Raw genomic sequence first — 23485 nt, 5'->3', positions numbered from 1 at the left:
GGTCTCTGTTGACAACAATACTGAATCAGTCTCTGCTGACAATATCAAACCTGTCTACTGACAATATCAATCCTGTATCTGGAATATCAAACCTTTCTCTGCTGACAATATTAAATCTGGATCTGCTGACAATACTGAACCGGTCTCTGCTGGCAATACCAAAACCTGCCTGGTGAACCTACCTTCTGTCAGATGGTCACAAAAAGCATTAATTCCCACTCCACCAAATAAACTATGAACAGGTTCAACAACTGTGTTATTTTATTAGCTTTTTACACAGTAATAATGAAGTAAGTGTGTTTTGTGTGAAGAGAACAGACAAACTCACCAGGTTATGACATGTCAACTTCCACATTTACAGGCTAAATATATTTACAGTAAAAAAGTAGTCTTTACAGGCATCTGGTCTTTCAAAACAAGTTATATAATCTGATATAACACAATTGTCTTCTCTGTTCAAAGATCGTCTTGGTGCCTCCATTCCTACCTCTGTCTGTCCCCCCAAAAAAGTTACCTGCATCCGATTTTTCACTTCATGGACCTCATCATGTAGGATGTGGGTTACAGAATGCTGATGATGTGTAACAACTATATTAAGATTCAGTTATAACAGTGAATCAGTACAACATTCACCAGAAATTCGAATTATAAAAGAGGCCTTATTGATTGAATGTTCCTAACAGAGTAATACACCTTGGGTCATTTGATCTGGGTGATGATATAAAAGAAGAGTATTTCAGTCTGGTATCAAATCAGAGATTAGAAGCGCATCAAAACTAAAACTTGAAAATATAAATAAGAAGGAGGAACCAACTAATAAATCGCCCCTATTGGATGTAGGCATGTACTGAGTGTACAATATACTGGCTAAAGGTTAGGGTCAGTTTTAACATATGTTAAATAGAGTACATTCAATGCGTGCGTACGCTCAATGTGGGACATTAAATGCCGACCAAAAACGAGGCTTATTTTATGAAATATCTGAATCAGAGTTATGAACCTTGTGTCATATGATGTAGGCGATGATAATTATGGAAGAACAATTATAAGTTTTAATAAAATCTTTTGTAATTAAAGATATAGTGTAAGTGCATCAAAACTTTAACCTCAAATTCTTTAGAAGTAAAAGGAGGCATACTTCATGAAATATTGGTGCAAGAATTATGGTCCTTGTGTCACATGATATGTCTGAAGTAAATCCAAAATTACAGTGACGAAGATTGCATCAAAGCAAATGGGATAGCTCTCCATACACTTAAGTATAGTCTTGTTAAAAATGAATCAACTGGACACAAACCATCTAAAGTTCCATGAGGCAACTTCATGTTAAAAACAGATGAACAGTAACTGTTGTCCAAACTGATGTTATGCACAGTTACATGGTTAGACATGACCTATTTTAGAGCCATAAAGGGAGGTAATCAAAAATAATATATTTATTCAATAAAACTTCCTACTATGTCAATCAATAATCAAATCTTTGAAAAATATCAAGAAAACAATTATCGAAATTTTTAAAGTTCTTTTGAATTCATTTGCCTCAAAACTAAAAGGAACATAAATCGTTTAACTTAAACTGTAATACAGCTACCATATAAACTCTGATAATTGTGTAAGATCATACCTTATCATACCCAAGCTGATAATAAAAGCAGCAAAAATCCCAATAAAATCTTAATTAATTCACCTGAGAAAAATGCAGGAACATCAAACACTTGCAAGTATCACAAAAATCTGTCAGGAAATTTACAAAATCAATACAGCTGAATCTTAAAGGTCAAATTTTCAGCTGTGGCGATTTATTCCTTTCAAAACCAATACCTATCAGAACCTATGCATCCTAAATTAGTTAAAAAAAACAGCTATAAACTTGTCCCTATATTTAGAAGGAAAAAAACAGAAAACTCATTCTCACACAATACGAACATCAATATAGCCAACAAGACCTGATAATGAATAAGTCAATTAACAATGCACGAAAGTTGTATTTGTAACATCTACCAAATTCCTACCTACTAGCTATCTTATTCCAATATTTCCGCAAATTTTCATCACATGTATATTGGTTTATTTGGATTAAAATAGTCCATTACAATGTATTGTATAGTGCAGCCATTTTGTATGTGGATCTACTCTCCTGGGAGAAGGAGATCAATATAAGGAATATAGCTCATATATACGGTGCTCTCTCATCAGCATACTACATCTATGTATCATTGGACTTGCACACTAACAACAATACTATCAATATCGATAGGAACGTGGAAAAAAAAAAACCCTTCTACTCATTCCACTATTTTTACTATCTCCCTTCTTTCTCCCATATAAAATGCAAAGACATTTAAAATAAGAAAAATTTCAAGTTTCCTTATTATTGGAAAATTGGGACTGATACATTTACTGTATCATTCGTACCATACTATGTCAAATTAATGTCCCGAAACATTATGACCAGTCGAGGTTACGACCAAACTGTTTTGAGACATACCGCATGTTTAGTGTTCAACCCGTTTACAGTTGGACACTACGCTTCCCTCTTTGACTGTGTCTGACGGAAGAGGGGGAGGACTCCATGATAAGCAGTTTTTAAATCCTACCAGGACTGAACTGTTTTGATATCTGTCTTCTGGCCTGTTTCTTCGGGCCCTTAAGGCCATGCCAAATTGGTATGTCGTTCGTCGGAACTACCGCATCAATAATTTCATTCCCAAGAAAAAAAAATAACAAGAGCTGTCTCCATAGGATGACACATGCCCCCGATGGCACTTTAAATGAATAGTTATGGCCGATGTTCGAGTTTAGGACCTTTGACCTACGGAGCTGGGTCTTGCGCGCGACACGTCGTCTTACTGTGTCACACATTTATGCGTAGTTATTTTAAAATCCATCCATCGATGACAAAGATATGGACCGGACACGCCCATCAATGCACTATCATGAAAAAAGACCTTTAACATCTAAGTGTGACCTTGACCTTTGAGCTACGGACCTGGGTCTTGCGCATGACACGTCGTCTTACTGTGGTACACATTCATGCCAAGTTATTTGAAAATCCATCCATCGATGACAAAGATATGGACCGGACACGCCCATCAATGCACTATCCCTTAATGTCTAAGTGTGAGCTTGACCTTTGAGATACGGACCTGGGTCTTGCGCGCGACACGTCGTCTTACTGTGGTACACATTCATGCCAAGTTATTTGAAAATCCATCCATCGATGACAAAGATATGGACCGGACACGCCCATCAATGCACTATCCCTTAATGTCTAAGTGTGACCTTGACCTTTGAGCTACGGACCTGGGTCTTGCGCGCGACACATCGTCTTACTGTGGTACACATTCATGCCAAGTTATTTGAAAATCCATCCATCGATGACAAAGATATGGACCGGACACGCCCATCAATGCAATAACCTTTAATGTCTAAGTGTGACCTTGACCTTTGAGCTACGGACCTGGGTCTTGCGCGCGACACGTCGTCTTACTGTGGTACACATTCATGCCAAGTTATTTGAAAATCCATCCATCGATGACAAAGATATGGACCGGACACGAAAAATGCGGACAGACCGACAGACTGACAGACCGACAGACAGACGGTTCAAAAACTATATGCCTCCCTTCGGGGGCATAAAAATTGCCCGCCCGCACGTACATAAAAATCTCCGAAAAAAATTTTTTTTTTCGATTACGCTGTCCGGAATAATAACGGCAAAACAGGTTTTATCGCTGTTTTAATGCGTCAAAGTGATATTGATCGGATTTCATGCGTCCGTAATACATGTAGCTGATGATCTAAACTCAAAAGGTCAGGAATTATGGTGTTGTTCATTTCTTTTAAATCTGGAGTGTCTGTGCTAGTGCCACATATGGCCTTCGATGTGCCGGTAGGTAATGAACTAGGCACATTCTTCTTTTGTTCGATACAGTGAAAAGAACAAAGCCCGACTTGTAAGACGTGCGTAGGGGATGCAGTTAAAAATATTTGGAAATATTGTTCAGATATAAAGTTTTCAAACCATTTGTTATCAGTTGTTTAATTCAGCATGTTAGATCTAGAGCCCAAAGCTGAGGCCAACTACTATCTTAAAAAAATATTTGTTCACAGATCCTGACCGACCTATCATATTGTCTCGGTCCAAATCTTTTTGAACGTAACTTCTTTAGTACAGCAGTCAGATATTCTATCAAAACGCATTTAGTCAATTAAAAAATTGTTTAGCTTTTCAAATAAGTAGTGTTGATATGAAAATAATTTGTAACCCCAGTTTTGCCTGTTTGTACACATGACGCCAGGATATTTTTAAAATTGGCTGTAAATTGATTGAACAAAAGAAACTGAAAAAAAAAAACCAGACTTCCCCAACTCTAAATTTCTAGTTCAGTCAAAGCACAACAAACAACACTTTTAAGGGTGGCCATATTCAGTGCGGATAATCACGTGACCTGGAGAGTTCCTCCAACGAACATTTTCGTCTCGATTCAACCTAAAAAGTGGTAAGTTTCTCTTTATTCATTTATGTATTGAAATAAACAGTATGTCTACGGAATGTGCCGTTCCTTGTGCTTTCAGAATATATCTTTTTTTTGTCATGAATCCCTCCCGTTTTTTCCTGAAAGTCGAAAATGTGTATTTTCTGTTGTAAACCAAGAGGATTCTTTGAACGAACTCGCTGTACTTTTCAGCTGTTTTGATGGAAAGTGGCGTACCTGACACACCAAATGTGTAAAAATACTTTCCTCCGTTGATGCAAAACACGTCTGCATGCTAATCCTGGGCGAAAAATATATAGATAAAAAGGAATTGCTGTAAAATCTTTTTGGATGCATACAACGAACGTTTTCCTGAAGAGTTCTTTGAACGAACATTTCTATTATGTCGTGCCCTTGCTCCAAGCTGTAGCCAGATATTACAAAATATCCACATTAAATTGACGTTAAACTTTTCTAGAAGCATTCAGCTATGTTGTTGTTTGTTTTCAGTGCCAATTGTGGATTTTGCATGCAGCCTCGTTGTAGAAACCCTTCTCGCCAGCTCCTCGGTGTTGTTCTAAAGAATCTTCAAGTAAGAAAGATTATTTTTTTTAATACAACTTATTATTATTTGCTAAGGAATATCTAAAGAACCACTTTGTAGATTAAAGTCTAACATATCACTGATATTCAAAACAAAAAGCCCTTTTACGGCGCACAAACACAGTATAGGTTATATGGCGCCAAACAGGACTATAAATTTTGGTTTCACATCTCATTTACATTGAAATAAAAACAAGAGGTCATTTTTTGAATGTTCTAAATATCAAGACTAGCTCAACGTCAAAACCAAGGTCAAAGTTCATTTCGGTACACAAAACAGTGCATTTGGTCGATGCATATGTTGTCTGTAGCTTAAGAAATATGGAAGTAGGTCAGGAGATCAATTTAAAAGTCAAAGTTCATTTTGGTACGCAAAACTTGCACGTGGTCCAAATCTTAAGGTTGTTACTTGAAAAATGTGAAAGTAGGTCACCAGGTCAAAATCAAGGTCAAATTTTATTTAGGAACACAAAACTGTGCATGTCGTCAAGATATGAAGACTGTACCCTCACAAATGTGAAAGTAGGTCACTAGGTCAAGGTCAAAAGTTATTTCGGTATTGAAACCTATGCATGTTGTCCAAATTTGAAGGTTGTAGCTACAGAAATGTGAAAGGACTAGGTCAACACCAAGGTCAAGTCATGTCAATTTTCATCAAGCCACACAAAATTATACATGTGGTCTAAATTTGAATGTTTAAGGTAATTGACAAGACGATTTTTTTAAGTTGTTCCATATATAAGTCTATGTTAACCATGTGACCCCCAGGGTGGGTCCACAGTTATCGCACTGAAAGGAGATTAAGCTTAGTTTTGAAAAAAATAAATAACAATAAGGTACGTTTATGAAATAGTATTGTTAACCTTCCGACCCTTTCAATAATAACGCTTATTAAGTTATATTTCTAAAAGCCACAACTATTTCCAAGAACAGTAGTATGCCGTCATTTCCTTTCACGTGATGATGTATACATACAATGTCAGTAAATTATTTCATGACCTAAAATAATTCAAAAATAATGATTTATAGCAAAACCATGTTTTATCTATACACGATGGGCAGTTGTACGTAGGGCAGAATATTTAAATTTTTATTTCAAATTATTCCCTACGAAATATAACCGCCCGAGTGTATAAATAGTGTTAAAACAATGTTTTCCCATAATGTATTTTGCTTTGAATGTTGTATCTTTCAATGTAAAATCCAAATATGGACTGTTTAATAGCGTATGCATGGCGCCAAATGGTAGGTCATCACGCTCCTTTGTTTATACACGCCAGAACCAGAAATGGTAATACGTCTTGCGAAATAGTTCCATTAGGATGCAAATGATGGCATTTTTTTCTAATAATTGGTGCACGTCTAACAATATGGCTCTCCATCCAAATAAGACAACTAGTATGTTAATTAGTACAAACAAGAAATTAAATAAAGTAAGAAACATAAATCAAACTCTAAGTGATAACTGTATTCAAAATGTATCATGTCAAAAATTGTTAGGTGTTTATAATGATAAAAATTTAAATTGTGATCAACATGTAAAAAGGGTGTGTGAAAAATTGCACACTAATCTGTATCTTTTTTACAGAATATCTAAATATCTAAATGCTGACATGAAGAATATGTACATTTTACCGATTTTTGACTATGCATCCATTATATGGGGAAACTGCTCTAAGGGAAATATAGAAAAAATCTTTAAAATTCAAACTTATATTGAAAGTACACTTCCAAACATCATCCAGTACTCTTTTTTGTGAACTTAAATGGTTAACTTTTCCAAACAGGATTAAATACAATATTGGTGTCTTGGTTTATAAAGCATTAAATAATCTTGCACCATCTTATATTTGTGACACTACTGGAATTTGTGACAGTACATACTATAGCCTTCGTTCTTATACGAAATTTGATCTACAGCACTTTCGACCTAAAACAAACATTCTTAAACGTTCGTTTTCTTTTATGGTTGTAGAAATTTGGAAAGATATACCTTACTCAATAAGAAATGCTAGCTCAGTAAATTCATTTAAATATTTACTTAGACACTTTCTTTTAATCAATACAGTGTAGAGTTATGTTATGTGACTGTTAACATGTGTTCTTTTTTCTTCTTTACAAGTCTGCTCTATGGAATGACTGTGATATTTTCATTTGTATGAGTAAATGGTTTTGTGTTTGTTAGAGGGCCTCATTGAAAATAAGATTTGTATGTTATGTATGAAACTTTATGAGTCTTACCCTCTTTAAATAAAGAATTTATTTATTATTATTATTATTACAGCTTATAACCAACTCAATGAGTGTGTACATTAATTAAGACAGTTATGCTATGTGACATTTCGCTTCAAACATGTTTAATGTAAAATATGTATCAAAGTTCAAAGCCCTATATTTGTGACGCTAAATATCACGTCGACGTGACGTCAACAGAATATCGTTGGGATTATTAAATAGAATAATATATAATAACTTGTGTTCATCCAAGGATGTTTTGTTAAAAACATTTTCCCACAACAGGAATGCGGGCTCCTGCCCACATGTCTTCCCTCGTGTTCATGAAGACTGGACTGAGTCGTTAAATTCTTTCCACAATATTTGCAAACAAGAGATATCGACACATAAACATTTAACATAATACGTACGAAAAATATGTGAAGCGCTCGTTATTGTCAACTTATGACGCAAGACGTTAGGTGAGAAAATGCCAATTTTAAGAGTATGAACTTGAAATCACATCTGTTAAATACGTACGAAAAATATGTGAAGCGCTCGTTATTGTCAACTTACAACGCAAGACGTTAGGTGAGAAAATGCCAATTTTAAGAGTATGAACTTTAAATCACATCTGTTAAAATGTTACGATGGACTGATAAACTGAAATAAGACACACTCGGGTAAGATAAACATTTAAGCCGTTAATTAAATTCTCCATGCACATGTTTTACCAAAATGTCAATCAATGACGCGAATTATTTCTTGATTTTTTTCCATACCTCATGTTTTTGAGATGTGAAACCAAAATTTATAGTCTTGTTTTGGCGCCATATAACCTGAACTGTGTTTGTGCGCTGTAAAACCCAAATAAATAAATAAATAAATAAATAAATTCACGTTCAACTTGATATGCGGCGAATGAAGATTTCCGAACATGTTACATTACCTTGTGCTTTTGGATCTCAATCGTGGTATGTTTGACTTTAATCTACAAAGTTCTTAAGATATCCCTCAGCAAATAATAATAAGTTGTATTAAAAAAATAATCTTACTTACTTGAAGATTCTTTAGAACAACTCCGGAAGATTCTTTAGAACAACTTTGGGGAGCTGGCGAGAAGGGTTTCTACAATGAGGCTGCATGCAAAATCCACAATTGGCCCTGAAAACAAACAACAACATAGCTGAATACTTATAGAAAAGTTTAACGTCAATTTAATGTGGATATTTTGTAATATCTGGCTACAGCTTGGAGCAAGGGAATGACATAATAGAAATGTTTGTTCAAAGAACTCTTCAGGAAAACGTTCATTGTATGCATCCAAAAAGATTTTACAGCAATTCCTTTTTATCTATATATTTTTCGCCCAGGATTAGCATGCAGACGTGTTTTGCATCAACGGAGGAAAGTATTTTTACACATTTGGTGTGTCAGGTACGCCACTTTCCATCAAAACAGCTGAAAAGTACAGCGAGTTCGTTCAAAGAATCCTCTTGGTTTACAACAGAAAATACACATTTTCGACTTTCAGGAAAAAACGGGAGGGATTCATGACAAAAGAAAGATATATTCTGAAAGCACAATGAATGGCACATTCCGTAGACATACTGTTTATTTCGATACATAAATGAATAAAGAGAAACTTACCACTTTTTAGGTTGAAGCGAGACGAAAATGTTCGTTGGAGGAACTCTCCAGGTAACGTGATTATCCGCACTGATATTGGGATCATTTTTTGTCCGTCTGTTATTATTTTTGCCTGAAATGAATCTCTACCACAAAAGCTTAAGCTAGCCTGATCATGATCTGTTAAGAAATTATTCCAAAGGGATTCGAGCAATGTCAAAGCATCTGTATGCCCAACTCCGTTTGGTCTCACTGGTCAAGTGGTTTATTACTTCCCCTCACCTCTATGGGTTGGAGTTCCACTAGGGGCACAAATTTGTTCAGGTGTCAAAGCCATCTAACTGTGTTTCAGAAGAAATGTTATTCCACACAATCATGTGCCTGTTTTATCTTAAATATTCCTCATCCTGTGCCATTAAATAGGCACGTCTTCAGATTAATGTAGAAAAATCAAAATTAAAAATAAGACACCCATTCCTTAGTAATTAAAATTACAAAATGAAAAAAATAAACTGATTCAGTGAGTTTTGGCATGAATTTATTTGGAAAATCATTCATGTAGTCTTTAAAACATATAGAAAAGCTATGTACTGTGTTACCCACACTGTAAATGTTTGATTTCTGTGTTATTTCTAAAGAAATGTTAACTTTATATATAATCATAACCACCTCCTCAAGGGTTCAAGCTGGAAAAAAAATAAAAAACGCCCGCTCGCTCCATGTAAAATCTACCCGCCTCTGAAAAAATCAAAATTGAGAAAAAAAATAAATAAATAAAAATTTCGCTCGCCCGCTCCTATTTTTTTTGAAAATTTTCCAAAGAACTATTAATCAATTTGGTATGGCCTAAGGGTGTTTCTTTTGTTGCTCTGTCTTCTGAAAAGGCATTGAGTACATACGTTTTTTGGTTCTAAAGGTTTGCTTTTTATATTTTTATACACGAGCATTTTTGTGTTTTACATGCCATGCCTTTTTGTTTCCATTACGTGCGTTAGAGATTCACTTGGAGGGGATTACTTTTATTTACACTGTCCCGTGTCTTTGGAACATGGTGGGGGTAAGAGTGGGGTTGGGTGCGCACCATAAACCGGTTTAAGCTCCCCAGTGGTGTTTTTGCCACTGACCATTCCAAGGCGGTGCCCCACTGTGTTCCTTTGTTTGTTCGTTTTGTCCTCTTGTGTGGGCTTTGTGTGTGTGCGCGTGTATGTGTGTGTGTTCCTTTGTTTGCTCGTTTTGTCCTTGTGTGTTGGCTTTGTGTGTGTGCGCGTGCATGTGTATGTGTGTGTGTTTGTAGTGTGCACGTCTGCGTGCTGTGGGTTTCGTTTTGGGGAGGCTGCGATTTTGGTACGTGGCGTTCCCTGTTTGATATTTGTCTTTGTTTTTTGGTGCATTTATTAGAGTAATTTATGAGAACTTTTATTTATGGTTTCAGACTATGCAAATAGCCATTGTTATAATCAGAATTCCATTTTGTTACTTTGTAATGGAGTACCAACACCTATTTTTGGAATGTGAAATTAAAAGTATAGTATTTCCATTGGTTTTCCCATAGGTTAAAAAAAATCTCCCAAATGAACAATCAACAAGGCAGTCTGAATGACAGCTAAATCCCCCGCCACTGCTATGGATAGTGAAAGGGTAAAACCTTTGATTTTAGCTGTGACCTTGACCTTGAACTGACATGGCTGACTCATGAATTCTGCACAACGTCTTGATGAGGTGATCATTTGACCAAAGTTTCATGAAAATCCTTCAAGGGGTTTAGGAGATACAGAGCTGAAACCTTTGACCTTCAGTTGTGACCTTGACCTTGAGCTGACATGGCTGACTCATGAGTTCTTGATGAGGTAATCATTTGACCCAAGTTTGATGAAAATCCTTCAAGGGGTTAAGGAGATACAGAGTGGACACCAAATGGAAGGCTCAAACCTTCGACCCTTAGTTGTGACCTTGACCTTGAGCTGGCATGGTTGACTCATAATTTCTGCACATCGTTCTGATGAGGTAATCATTTGACCCAAGTATTATAAAATTCCTTCAAGGGGTTTAGGAAATATAGAGCGGACACGAAATGGAAGGCTCAAACCTTTGACCTTCAGTTATGACCTTGACCTTGAGCCGACATGGCTGACTCATAAGTTCTGCACATCGTCTTGATGAGGTGATCATTTGACCCAAGTTTGATGAAAATCCTTCAAGGGGTTTAGGAGATATAGAGCGGACACAAAATGGAAGGCTCAAACCTTTGACCCTAAGTTGTGACCTTGACCTTGAGCCGGCATGACTGACTCATGGGTTCTGCACATCGCCTTGATGAGGTGATCATTTGACCCAAGTTTTATAAAATTCCTTCAAGGGGTTTAAGAGATATAGAGCGGACACAAAATGGAAGGCTCAAACCTTTGACCTTGAGTTGTGACCTTGACCTTGAGCTGGCATGGCTGACTCATGGGTTCTGCACATCGTCTTGATGAGGTGATCATTTGGCCCAAGTTTTATAAAATTCCTTCAAGGGGTTTAGGAGATATAGAGCGGACACAAAATGGCAGGCTCAAACCTTTGACCTTGAGTTGTGACCTTGACCTTGAACCGACAAGGCTGACTCATGGGTTCTGCACATCGTCTTGATGAGGTGATCATTTGACCCAAGTTTCATGAAAATCCTTCAAGGGGTTTAGGAGATATGGACCGGACACGATTTTGTTACGGACGGAAGGACGGACGGACGGATGCAGACCATTCCTATAATCCCTCCGCCACGGCGGGGGATTAACAAAGGCAAACAAGTCATCGGATAACCCAATTTTGAAAAAGACCTATAAAACATAGAGACAACCATTCTACCAAAGTTGTATGAAGATCAAGTACAAGGCTTTTTTTCTATGATTCAGCCTAGTGACTTTTTACCTTGGATAACCTAATTGTTAAACTTGAGTAGATTTCACTGACAAATATTTGTGATAAATCAGGTAGCACAAGTTGCCTCTAAAGTGACAACAAGGTTTTTCTATGACTTCAATGACCAAGTGACCAGGCTTTAAACTTCAGATAATCCATTTTCAAACTTGACCTAATTTTCATAAAATACAATCTGAAAAACTTTCATAAAGATCAAGCAGAAACTGTTTTTACATGGTTATTTTGTGATCTGACCTAATGGCATTGTTTTTACTCTTAGATAACAGTTTCAAACTTTACACTGACTTCATAGAGACAATTATGTAAATGTGACCTGTAGTGCAACAAAGGTTTTGCTCATTTGACCTAGTGACTGAGTTTCTGACCTCAGATGACCCAGTTTCAAACTCCAATGAGATTTTATTACATGAAATACTCTGACAAAGTTTCATGAGAACTGAGCAAAAATTGAGACTTTTGCAATGCGACATCTACCTTGTTCAAGGAAAAATTGTTGCCAAAGGATAACAACTGATGAAAATGGATGTCAGACTCACATGCAGGGATATAAATTAACGCTCGCCTAGTCGCCCAGTGCGACCAGATTTGATGCTGGTCGAGTCAATTTTTCAAAAATAGTCGCCAAGCCGGCGAATGGCTTTGGATTCTCCTATTAATGTCAATATTCTGGGTTTTTCCGAGACTGTCTTATTAATATGCACTATGTCACTTAAATCAACCAATCAAAATTACCGATATATACTACGGCCAATGGGAATACGCTGATCATTTACTCCATCACTAACAATGGCTGCGCCCGTAGAAATACAGCACTAGAAAGTAGAGGATTATTGAAGGTTGTAAAGAGCTTAGAACGGCCGGTTGCGGCGACAAAAGGAAATATTATCAGGACTATTAAAAGACCTAAAGGCCAATGAGGACTTTTAATGAAAAATGGTCTGTTAACAGACCGCGGCTGCATAGAACACCAACCGCAACATGGTTTGTACTTTTTGTACAAGTAATAATTTCATGACGGGTTGCGAGTCCTGTAACTCGACAATGTAACAAAATACTAGAATTCAGATGTCAATAAGCGTGCAGCCTCTATCAAAATGCCCATAAACAACCCAAATCCTCTAGTGCTGCAAAAATCATTCAAACTTTAAGTGCATCTGTGTTTGAGAGGCTGTGTCCTATATTTAGAACATGTCATGCACTGGTTGATTACAGCTTTCATTTTCAGTGCGAGTTTGACGAGTGTTCTGTAATTACATTTAAGAAATTGATGTATTTTGGCAGGAAGCAAATTACAAGACTTATTATTAAGTATGTTGATCTAAACCACTGGTAGTATATTTTCCCGCTAATAATAGCTGGGCCCCTAACTTTTAGGCTGGGCCCCTAGAATTTGCCTGCAAGGAGCCCAGTTGGCTAATAGGGTCTGAGTGTTAATTTATATCCCTGACATGGCAATCACAATAGCTCACATTGAGCAGTTTGTGCTCTGGTATGCCAAAATCTGAGTGACACATTTTATCATGTTGACACTGTAACTGATACTAGAATAGGGAACCCGATTCTTTTCATTGTTATCAAGTCTTAATAAACATGGAGCTGCATTGTTAAAACATGCAATCATGCTACTCAGTGTATGACCAAAGATGTTTTGTTTCGAGGTTTGAAGTTTAAGGTGAAGATCATATAAAGGTCAAGATCATCCATATAAAGGTCACTTTGTAGGTTTTGCCACAAGTGTGTGTATGAACTAAATTGTGTCATTTATGTCCTCTGCAGGACCAGAAGTGTTGTTCATTAATGTTTTAAACTTGAATGTGAAGGTCATATTAGGGTCAAGATCATTTATATATAGGTCAGTTTGTAGGTCTTGCCACAAAGATTGTTTAGTGTAAGTATGAACTATATCAGGTCATTAATGTGGGCTGTCAGCAATTATGGAGGGAAGAAGGTCAATATCATCTATATAAAAGTCATTGTTTTTGTTACGTTTAACATTGCACCGACGCAAGTGTTGGTCATATGGCGACTTTCTAGCTTTGATTGTGGAGGACAACCCCAGGTGCCTCTCCATGAATTATTTCATCACAAGCGAGCATCTACTCCGTAATACTACCTATTCCGTAAGCCAGCTGGATGGTTTCCTCACATTAAGAATTCCACGCCCCAAGAGAGGCTCAAACCAACATCGGTGAGGGGCAAGTGATTTGAAGTCAGCGACCTTAACCACTCGGCCACAGAGGCCCCCATATATAGGTCAGTTTGAAGGTTGTGTCATAAGGTTTGTAGAGTGTGAGAATGCACTTAATTGGGTCATCTATTAGGGCTGTAAGAACAAAAACGTTGTTTATTTAAGTTTTAAAGTAAAAGTCATGAGGGTCCAGGTCATGTATATATAGGTCAATTTGTAGATCTTGCCACATAATTGTTGAGTGTGAGTATAAACTAAATTGTGTCATTTATGTGGGCTGTAGGACCAAAATGTTGTTTATTAAGGTTTTGAAGTTGAAGGTCATATAAGGATCAAGGTCATCTACATACAGGTCAGTTTGTAGGTCTTGCCACAAGAATTGTTGAGTGTGAGTATGAACTAAATTGAGTCATTAATGTGGGCTATAGGCAATCTGATGGACAAACAGACAGTTCAATCGCTATATGCCCAGGGGCATAAAAAAGAATACTTCAAGAATTTTGCTTAGTATGTTTCACAAAAAAGTACTGTTCACTCTTGTTTTTTTTTTTAATACAGGCAAAGATAAACCTCTTTATCTCATATAATATTATACACAATTATAACAAGAGTACCGCAATGCGGAGCAATATACGCCCAAAGGTATGACCTTTGACCCATAAGTGTGACCTTGACACTGAAGTGAGACATTCAGAACATGCGCTCTGCATGTCGTCTTGACGTGATGAACATTTGTGCCAAGTTTCTTTACAATCCTTGAAGCAGATCAAGAGTTACAGAGCTGACGCGAAACACACTCACAACAAAGGGAAGAAATTAAAAAACAAACATTTCTAAGTCCAGAGAAAAAAATTTTTTTTAAGACCAAAGAAAAAAATCCACAAAAAAATCTTTACCAGGTACAGATAAAATACACCTTAAAATTGGAGGTACCATCCATGTTGTACTACAGAAAAGTGGTCTTGGTTTTTCCATATGGCCAATAATAAAAAAGTTACAAAATAAGTTATTTATAGTAACATAAAAGGGAAGTAATTCAATAAAAGAATTATTGTAAGTGAACAAAAAAGGGATCTGCCAAATTAAAACAAGAGCACCGCAATGCAGAGCAATAAACATACGATACACATGAAACAAAGTCATATGACCTTTGACCCCTAAGTGTGACCTGAACCTTGAAGTGAGCCATCCAGAACATGTGCTCTGCACATCGTCTTGATGTGGTGAACATTTGTGTCAAGTCCCTTTGAAATCCTTCAAAGGGGTCAAGATTTACTGAGCGGACAAGAAACACACTCATATGACCTTTGATCCCCAAGTGTGACCTTGACCTTGAAGCGAGCCATCCAGAACATGTGCTCTGCACATCGTCCCAATATGGTGAACATTTGTGTCAAGTTTCTTTGAAATCATACAAGGGGTTCAAGAGTTACAGAGCAACACAAAGTTGCTAACAGACCAACACTGCGGGTATAACTTAATACGTCCCTTCCGGTGTACAAAAATCAGAGACCATAAAAATTCTGGGCACGGGTGTATAAAAATCAACGAGACCATAAAAATTCTGGGCACGTAAATACAAAACCTTTCAGTACAATAAAGTCTCCATAAATAGCGAAAAGACCAGTTATGTATCAAAAGAAAACAGTCTGGGTTTCCTATTTTCCTGCCTTAGACAAATCTTGCATAGAAGCAATGGTGAAAAAATTGCCTTATCAGCAATGAGAAGTCACTTCCACCAATTTAATTTGCTCTGTAGATATTGTTTTTTCCTATAATGATTGTGGCAGAACAGATTGGCTTTACCCAGTCAATATTGATCCCAGCCTTTGGCGGCATTTCAACCAGCCCATGACCGAACAAATCAAAGCTAGTTCAATTCTACATTGGGAATTGTGCTGATTTCTAACAAATCATTCTGTCTATAAAGCTACAGTAAATTATGGAAAAATGGCAAAACAAGAGATAAAAGTGTCCTTAAATTGTCCAAATCTATACCTTTTTCAACATTTAATTTGTCTGAAGAGAAACACAAAGTACAACTTAATAAACACCTAAAAAGAATGGCGCCTTTCAAAGGTTATAATGTAGGTAAAATGATGCTAATTGCAAGTAAAAACAGGATAGCTCTCCATATACTTTGTAAAGTCGAGCTAAAAAGGAGGGCATAAGACATAACTCATATTTAGTGTGTCATCAGAGCACATAATTTAGTCTTAGTGCCATATCAATAAGTATGTTTTATACTTACTGCCTCATCTATTTATCTATTTGGGTTTAACGGCACACCAACACAGTATAGGTTATATGGCACCAAACAGGACTACAAATTTTGGTTTCACATCTCATCTACATCGAAATAAAAAACATAAGGTATGGAATCAAACTTTGCATACCTGCTGGAATCACATAGTTACAGCAAAACCAAGTGTAAAGACCCTACTAGTCGCCTATTACGATCATGCAAGGGTAAGGCAGTGGTTCCAATTCTTTTCATACATAGATCGTCCCAGAACCAAATACTGCCTCATCAGCAGACTTAATTTAGACTCTTTGCTTCATCAGCAGCCATGATTCAGAATTGAAGCCTCATCTGCAGACATGATTTAGAACTGAATCCTCATCAGGAGACATGATTCTGACTTATTAGTGCAGCTGACATAAATTTAGACTTACACCTTATTAGCAACCCTACTTCAGACTTTCTCTTCATTCTGACCAAATATCATTTCAGCAGACATGATTCAGACTGTGCCTCTCTTGCGGACATGATTCAGACTGTGCCTCTCTAGCACACATGATTCAGGCTGTGTCTCTCCAGCAGACATGATTCAGACTGTGCCTCTCTAGCAGACATGATTCAGACTCTGCCTCTCGCCCTCTCCAGCAGACAGGTTTCAGACTCTGCCTCCCTAGCAGACATGATTCAGACTTCAAGCACAGCAAACTTGAATCAGACCTGATGCCTCTTCCACAGACTCAACTTAAGATTTAATGCCCCATCAGCAGACCTGATAAAGACTTAGTGCCATAGGAGCAAACATGATTCAGAACTTTGTGCCTCATCAGATTTACACTTTCGTCAATTAATCCATCTTACAAGAATCTATTCATATATCTTAAATAGCTTTTTCTTCTATAAGACGATACTAACAGTACTGATACAACAAGAGGGCCATGAAGGCCCTGTATCACTCACCTGACCTACTGACCTAAAGATCATCAAGATTAACATTCTGACCAAGTTTCATTAAGATATGGTCATAAATGTAGCCTCTAAAGTGTTAACAAGATTTTCCTTTGATTTGACCCGGTGACCTAGTTTTTGACTCCACATGACCCAGATTCAAACTTGACCTAAAGATCATCAACATTAACATCCTGATTAAGTTTCATGAAGATACAGTCATAAATGTGGCCTCTAGAGTGTTAACAAGCTTTTCCTTTGATTTGACCTGGTGACCTAGGTTTTGACCCTAGATGACCCAATATCGAAATCATCCAAGATTTTATTAAGGGTAACATTCTGACCAAGTTTCATTAAGATAAGGTCAAAATTGTGACCTCTAGAGTGTTAACAGTCAAACTGTTGACGACGAACGGACGGACGACGACCAACAACGGACACAGGGTGATCACAAAAGCTCACCTTGAGCACTTTGTGCTCAGGTGAGCTAAAAACTCTTTTAGCATGTACCTCCTGACCAAATGAGACTGCAGTTATAGACCAAATACAAAACAGATCAAATGGGTTTAGATTCACCCTGAAACAGTTTAGGTCATATGGCAACTTATCAAGCTTTTGATCGTGGATGAAGACCAAACATAATGTCATCTTGGGCAGGCACTTGAGTAGAACCACCAACCTTCTTCCATAACCTAGCTGGATGGTTTCCTTATATGGAAGATTTCTACAGCTAAAGCCAGGTTTCATACCCAAATCAGTGAGGAGCAGAAGATTCAGGTCAGAGACCTTCACCACTTAACCCTATGCAGATATTTCACATTTTAAGGTTAATCTTTTTGTAAGAGTAAAATACTTGAGTGTTGCCCATAGCATGTCTTATCAGAGCATTTATATTGGCATTTTCAAATCACTTGATTCTGGACTATACACATTACACATGAACCCTCCCCACAACCACAACTCAACTGAATACCAGTCTGACCTATCTATATTGATCTTGCTCGTGGCATAAAATTCATAGAAAAATGTTTCCATCTCAATTTATGTTTAAGTAACAGTCTGGTCAAGATCAGACTAGACATAATGTCAACCATACATGCATGATTGCAACCCCATACCAATCACTTTATAGACTACATCAAACTCGTGGCAAGCAAGCTCAATGAGGATTAAATTGTCTTTAAAAATAATTTCAAAACTTAAGTAAAGTACCATATAATAGCTACATAGCTTATCAAGTCAATCTCCTGCCATTATTTCTATACAGCAGTTCGTTTCCTGCCAGCTTTGCATTTTGCAGTTTAAAGGACAAAGACATCTTAATACAACAATTAACAGGACATCAAAATGACAAGTGTCATCTTTTCAGATGTTTTTATGTAATTTTACAATATCCAATCACCATTTACATACAATAATAGTCACAGACATTATGGTAAATGGCCTATTCCCAATTACGCCTACAGAAGCTCTTTCCGAAAAACCAATATGGCTGCCACTGCTATAGAGCAAGCGGGTGTTTTGCGGACTTGTGAATATTATGGTAATCTAATGAAATGAGCCGTCTCTGGAGCCTGTATTTCAGTAAAATTGATAGAGGGCCAGTGCCAGAATGCATTGATTTCGTTTTCTTGCCTTATTGTCTGTTAACAATCAGGGCCAGTTTGCAGTCACCACATTGTCCATTTTTCTCTGTAGTCAAATAATGGTCTGGTGGTATCATCAGAAACTGTCGTCTACTGGGGAAGAATCGTAACATAGGAAAAGACAAAGTTCACTTAAGCCTTATGTGGCCTACACAATTTGGAAAATTTTCAAATTGGTGATAATTAGAACAAGAGTGTCAGAATGTCACAATATACACCCGCCTGTCATAGCAAATTTCTTTACACTAGCAACTGTATTTGGATATGGATCTTTTTTGGCCTATTATAAAAAAGTTAATAAGAGTAATAACAAGGCTTCAGTAACTGCACAAGGAACAGAAATTATTTCATGTACTGGACATTTGACAACTGATAAATCATAATATGGTCATTAATTTCCATCAGTGTTAATCATAAGTGACCTTCGTATAAAATGATCTGAGACCAAAGCTTTCTCTAGTTATCTGGCAAAAAAAAATCTACTGTCAATGTGACCTTGACCTTTGACCTACTGACCTAATAATCAATAGGGGTCATCTGCTGGTCATGATCAACCGCCTTATTAAGTTTCATAATCTAAGGCCCAAGCCTTCTTGAGTTATCATTGGAAACCATTCAACTGTTCCGGGTCACTGTGACCTTGACCTTTGACTACTGATCTCAAAATTAATAAGGGTCATCTGCTGGTCATGACCAACCTCCCTATCGACTTTCATGATCCTAGGACAAAGCGTTCTGGAATTATCATCCAGAAACCCATAGCTCTACAGACAGACCAACATACCAACCAACATCTGCAAACCAATATGCTCCATCTTTTGCAAAGGGGGCATAAACACTATGCTCGACACAAGTTATTCCAAATTCTGTATTGTACTACAAAAGTTAGTTACCATATGCAATCTTATAAAATTATCTATTTACTGTGTTCTGCACTGACTCTCCAAACCTGAAATGGCACCAAACTCACTAAACTGTTAATTTTCACCTGGGAAAACAAAATTTAATTATTTCTCCCACATTTCTACTTATTTTTCTTTCTCTTTAACCTTTGTTTTGACCTTAGGTTAAAGCTCCAACTCCCACACAGAATTATTTACCATAATCGAGATCAAGGAACTGCTTACAGGCAACCAATTACTGTACAGAATAATGAAATTAACAACATTACCACTGGGGACTAGCAATTATACTATACTATCTCTAGTTAACATTTTTGTTTATTTTCAGTAACAACAACACAACTGGCCAATTTTCCATTTAGACCATTGAGGAAAACCAGCAGATCTTGCTGCAGTACCGGTCTGCCAGGCAGGTAGAACTCGCTGTAGTACTCATTCGCCAGGAAAGCAGAACTTGCTGTAGTACTGGTCTGCCAGGCAAATACAACTTGCTGCAGAACTCATTCGCCAGGAAAGCAGAACTTGCTGAAGTACTGGTCTGCCAGGCAAATACAACTTGCTGTAGTACTCATCCGCCAGGAAAGCAGATCTTGCTGTAGTACTGGTCTGCCAGGCAATTACAACTTTCTGTAGTACTCATTCGCCAGGAAAGCAGAACTTGCTGTAGTACCGGTCTGCCGGGCAAGCCGAACTTGCTGTAGTACTAATTTACCTGGAAAGCAGAACTTGCTGTTGTACTCATTCGCTAGGAAAGCAGAACTTGCTGTAGTACTGGTCAGCCAGACAAGCAGAACTTGCTGTAGTAATAATTCACCAGGAAAGCAGAACTTGCAGCTGTAAGTTGCACTCATTCGCTAGGAAAGCAGAACTTGCTGTAGTACTGGTCAGCCAGTCAAGCAGAACTTGCTGTAGTAATAATTCACCAGGAAAGCAGAACTTGCAGCTGTAAGTTGCACTCATTCGCTAGGAAAGCAGAACTTGCTGTAGTACTGGTCAGCCAGACAAGCAGAACTTGCTGTAGTAATAATTCACCAGGAAAGCAGAACTTGCAGCTGTAAGTTGCACTCATTCGCCAGGAAAGCAGAACTTGCAGCTGTAAGTTGCACTCATTCGCTAGGAAAGCAGAACTTGCTGTAGCACTGGTCAGGCAGGCAAGTAGAACTTGCTGTTGTACTCATTCGTCTGGCAAGCAGAACTTACTGTAGTACTGGTCTGCCAGACAAGTAGAACTTGCTGTACTACTCATTTGCCAGGAAAGTTGTTGTACTCTTTCTGTAGGCAAGCAGATCTTGCTGTAGTACTGGTCTGCCAGGCAGGTAGAACTTGCTGTAGTACTGGTCTGCCAGGCAAGCAGAACTTGCTGTAGTACGCACTCGCCAGACAAGCAGAACTTGCTGTATTACTGGTCTGCCAGGCAAGTAGAACTTGCTGTAGTGCTCATTCACCAGGCAAGCAGAACTTGCTGTATTACTCATTCGCTAGGCAAACAGAACTTGCTGTAGTACTGGTCTGCCAGGCAAGTAGAATTTTCTGTAGTGCTCATTCGCCTGGCAAACAGAACTTGTTGTATTACTCCTTCGCCAGGAAAGCAGAACTTGCTGCAGTTCAGGTCTTCCAGGCAAGCAGAACTTACTGCAGTACTCATTCGCCAGGAAAGCAGAACTTGCTGCAGTACTGGTCTGCCAGGCAAGCAGAACTTACTGCAGTACTCATTCGCCAGGAAAGCAGAACTTGCTGCAGTACTGGTCTGCCAGGCAAGCAGAACTTACTGCAGTACTCATTTGCCAGGAAAGCAGAACTTGCTGCAGTACTGGTCTGCCAGGCAAGCAGAACTTACTGCAGTACTCATTCGCCAGGAAAGCAGAACTTGCTGCAGTACTGGTCTGCCAGGCAAGCAGAACTTACTCATGGTTCATACAGGACTTGGCAAAAAAAATTCAAGGACTTTTCAAGGACTTTTCAAGGACTATTTTAATCGCTTTAAATCTTAAATTACAAAACCAATTTTACCATTTAGGCTCTTCATAAGGCATTATGACAGAAGAAAAGTTATAGAACAGTTTTAGTTTCCATAAGCTACAATAGCATATCTTAACCTTTATGAGATCTTCAATGGGATTACCTTTTATGAGCTATATTTGCCTGTATACATACTTAGTACATGTTTCTTATAAGTCTTTCAAGCTCTCAAGACTAGTTTTCAATTTGTCTTCAAGGGACTTCACTTCTTGTTTTCGCGTGTGATTTCAACGCACTTTCTCCCATAGTTCCGACATCAATGAGTTTATCACATACACTTATGCTTGTCTGACTTAAACTCCTTTAATCACGATGAATAATCATCCTGTGTAAGCCATTTATTGGCGAAACTACATTTATTTTTTGGGCCACTCATTGTTGTTGTTGATAAGTCATGCTACAATGACCTTGCGCATAATATTTTAACGTTGTGAAAATCGCTATTCCGTATCTAACTTCCGTACCGAAACGGTGTTCAACTAGCGTTCCCTCCGTGGTGTGCATGTATTTTTATTTTACACCGTTTTTTCGCTTGTTTTGACTTATTTATTATTTATTTTTTGTATTTTTCCCCTACAATACGATTGCACCCCCATTTTTAGCAAAATTTAAGGACTTTTCTACCTTTTTTTCAAAATTCAAGTACTTTTTCAGGGGATTTTTTGAAGAAAACAAGAGGACCATGATGGTCCTGAATCGCTCACCTCTTCCCACATGACCCAGTTTTGAGTATGACATCGTTTTTTCTATTATTTGATATAGTGACCTAGTTTTTGAGCTCATGTGACCCAGTTTTGAACTTGACCTAGATATTATCAAGATAAAAATTCTGACCAATTTTCAAGAAGATCCATTGAAAAATATGGTCTCTAGAGAGGTCACAAGGTTTTTCTATTATATGACCTATTGACCTAGTTTTCGAAGGTACGTGACCCTGTTTTGAATTTTATCTAGATATCATCAAGGTGAACATTCTCACTAATTTTCATGAAGATCTCATGAAAAATATGGCCTCTAGAGAGGTCACAAGGTTTTTCTATTTTTATACCTACTGGCCTAGTTTTTGACCGCACGTGACCCAGTTTCAAAACTGACCTAGATATCATCAAGGTGAACACTCAGATCAATTTTCATACAGATCACATGAAAAGTATGGCCTCTAGAGAGGTCACAACGTTTTTTTTATTATTTGACCTACTGACCTAGTTTTTTAAGGCACGTGACCCAGTTTCAAACTTGACCTAGATATCATCAAGGTGAACATTCTGACTAATTTTTATGGAGATCCATTCACAAGTATGGCCTCTAGAGAGGTCACAAGGTTTTTCTATTTTTAGACCTACTGACCTAGTTTTAGACCTACTGACCTAGTTTTTGACAGCACGTAACCCTGTTTCAAACTTGACCTAGATATCATCAAGATGAACATTCAGAACAACTTTCATATAGATCCCATGAAAAATATGGCCTTTAGAGAGGTCACAAGGTTTTTCTATTATTTGACCTACTGACCTAGTTTTTGATGGCACGTGACCCAGTTTCAAAATTGATCTAGATATCATCAAGATGAACATTCAGACCAACTTTCATACAGATCCCATGAAAAATATGGCCTCTAGAGAGGTCACAAGGTTTTTCTATTATTTGACCTACTGACCTAGATTTTGAAGGCACGTGACCCACTTTCGAACTTGACCTAG

General features: G+C 37.6%; 1 protein-coding gene across 8 annotated transcripts in view; it reads right to left on the bottom strand.

Moving 5' to 3' along the window:
* LOC123530428 (plasma membrane calcium-transporting ATPase 2-like) overlaps positions 1-23485 on the bottom strand; it is a 178231-nt gene that overhangs the window by 135543 nt on the left and 19203 nt on the right. The window contains exon 1 of one of the 8 annotated variants that reach the window (XM_053521517.1): positions 2013-2111. The exons of the other annotated variants lie outside the window; for them this stretch is intronic. The gene's annotated coding sequence lies outside the window, so the exon portion shown is untranslated. Of the gene's footprint in view, positions 1-2012; positions 2112-23485 lie in introns of those variants that run through there. 8 annotated transcript variants of the gene reach the window in all.

The sequence above is a fragment of the Mercenaria mercenaria genome, chromosome 13 (assembly GCF_021730395.1).
Source record: "Mercenaria mercenaria strain notata chromosome 13, MADL_Memer_1, whole genome shotgun sequence".
Taxonomy (NCBI): Eukaryota; Metazoa; Mollusca; class Bivalvia; order Venerida; family Veneridae; genus Mercenaria; species Mercenaria mercenaria.
Note: the sequence above shows the minus strand (reverse complement) of the source record. Positions and strands in the feature narration are given on the sequence as shown.